Source organism: Elephantulus edwardii, unplaced genomic scaffold (assembly GCF_000299155.1).
Source record: "Elephantulus edwardii isolate Elephantulus edwardi_28Jun2011 unplaced genomic scaffold, EleEdw1.0 scaffold00111, whole genome shotgun sequence".
NCBI classification, from domain to species: domain Eukaryota; kingdom Metazoa; phylum Chordata; class Mammalia; order Macroscelidea; family Macroscelididae; genus Elephantulus; species Elephantulus edwardii.
In genome coordinates, this window is record NW_006399861.1 from 6550421 (window position 1) to 6552984 (window position 2564).

The 2564-nt window shown below is 38.0% G+C and overlaps 1 pseudogene; it reads left to right on the forward strand.

Moving 5' to 3' along the window:
• Positions 1–288: 288 nt before the first annotated feature.
• On the forward strand, positions 289–561 carry LOC102877553 (annotated as a pseudogene).
• The last annotated feature ends 2003 nt before the right edge of the window (positions 562–2564 follow it).

Genomic DNA, 2564 nt, shown 5'->3' on the forward strand with positions numbered 1-2564 from the left:
TATGGATTCCATTTCAACATCAAGAAGACAAAAATCATCACCACTGGAGCAATAAGCACGTCAGGACAAAAGAGGAAAAGATGGAAGTTGTTAACAATTTCATCTTCCTTCGATCCCCAGTCAACACCCTTGATACAAGCAGTCAGGAGATGAGGAAAAATACTGCATTGAGTAAGTCTGCTGTCAAGGACCTCTTCAAATTATTGAGGAACAATGATGCCACTTTGAAAACTAAAGAATGCCTGATTCGGTTTGTTGTGAGCTAGGGTGACTTTTGGTGTCGTCGTCATGTTCCTAACTGCAGTCTCCTTTGCCAAGAACAAGTCAAAAAACATTCCGGTAAGAATGGTAAGCCAAGCAGGGACAGGTTACGCCTTCAACACCAAGAGAGGTCGACTGCAGGAGAAACTGACTCTTTTGCATTATGATCTCATCGTGAAGAAAAAAGTCCTTTTTGTGGAACAGAGAAAAATACGCTCCCTCTAAACAATGGATTGAAAATGAATTTGATTTATAAATGAGAAGACTAGAGGGTGGGATACCAATTCAGAAATCCTGTAACATGGAATAAAAGAAGAGGAAATGGCCTGGGATCATGGCCTCCTGTGATTTGAAGGCCATTGTGAAGGAAAACAATGCAGTGAAAGAAGGTTCTTCAAATTAGGACACAGATTATTGCATCACATTTATTTATCTTGCTAGATATTTTTATAGCCCTTAATAAAAAAAAATAAAATATCCAGTTAAAAAAAAAAGAATGCCTGATTCAGGCAATGTATTTTCAATAAGTTGTTATGCATATGAAAGCTGGACAATGAATAAGGTTGACAGAAGACATATTGATGCCTTTGAGCTGTGATGTTGGAGAAAAATGCTGAATACCCCATGGACTGCCAAAAGTAAAAAACCATATATATCTAGGAAAAAATTGCAACCAGAATGTTCCTTGAAGTCAAGAATGACAAACTTTGTCTTATGTACTTTGAGCATGTTGCTAGGAGAGGGTATTTGTTGGAGAGGAATATCATGCTTGGAAAGATGCAGAGTCATCAAAAGAGAGAAAGACCTTCAACCAGATGGATTAACACAGTGACTGCAATAAAAGGCCAAAGGTGTGTGATAGATGAGTATTTCACAGGATAGGATAGGGTTGAATTCTCTTTGTAGGGTCACTATGAGTTATACCTGACTGGAGAGCACCTAACAACAACTACAACAATTTTATTATTATTACAAAACTATTTACTTTTATGGATTTTTAAATTTGGTTCTAAGAAAGAATTGAAAGAGATCTACAGTTAAGTAAAGTTCAAGATAAGCTGAGAAATAGTTATAATCCTTGGAAGAAATGGTTTAAAGGTTTAACTTTTAACCAAAAGATTAAGAATGTCAGTTCAGGTAGAGGCATTTCTGAAGAAAAGCTAGGTACTAGTTACAAAAAAATCAATCTTTAAAAATTTTATGAAATGCAGCACTAGTGATACACATTGAGTAGCAAGTGAGCCACAGTAACTTTAAAGGCAGCTGGTGGTTCATGCTGACTAGTTAAGAGTAGTGAGATCCGCCTAAGACCTTAGGTTTTTAGTCAAGTGCCATTGCAATCTTTAAACATTTAGAATTCTGTAATTGTGTAAGTCAATAAGGATAATATTACAAGATGAGGAACACAGATATTTGGAGTAATTGTTATTGTATACCTTAGAGTCAGAACCTACCCATAGGTGACCTTTTGGCAGATTTTCTGAGGCATATTAATGTCATGGAAGAGATTGCCCATCTTTCTCCCATGGAGCCGCGGGTAGCCTTGAACCCTGTGCCTTCGAGATTGCAGCACAGCTTCTTGCCATTAGGTCACCAGAGTTCCCTTTTGGAATAATAGTCACACTGAAAAAAGAACTCTAGTGGCTTAGTGATGAGAGGTTGTGTGGCTAAACCAAAGGAGGTCAAATTTAATTTGTCAGGCACTCTGCAGCAATCTCCTCCCATGTGATTTACAACAACTGAAAACACACTGGAGGGTCAACTATCAGTTGGTTCTTACCAACCACAAAAGTTATATCACTAGTTTATAAGTTAAAGACTCACATAAAAGACATTATTATTAAAATAATTATTTTGTAATAATAACTTATAGTTTAAAAGTATGTTGTTGTTATGTGTTGTCAAGTCTCCTGCAACACATAGCTCTAAAGCCTGCCCTGTCCTAAGCAAGTCTCACTGACTCCGACACCTAACTAAATACCCTGGTAACTGTGTCAATTCACCTCATCAAGGGTCTTCTTCTCAAGCACTGTCCCTCAACCCTTCTGAGCATGATGTCCTTCTCCAAGGACTGGTCTCTCCTCGTCACATAACCAAAGTATGTGAGATAGAACTTGAAAATCCTACCCTCCAAGGAGAAAGTTTGTTTCAGTCCCTTCAAGACAGACCTGGTTTTCTTTTGGAGTACATGGTTAGCTTTGAGACTTCTCCAGCACCACGACTAAAAGCCATCAATTCTTCTGTCATCCTTGGTCATTGTCCAGCTCTCTGATGCATGTAGTAAGTAATTGCAAAGACCATGG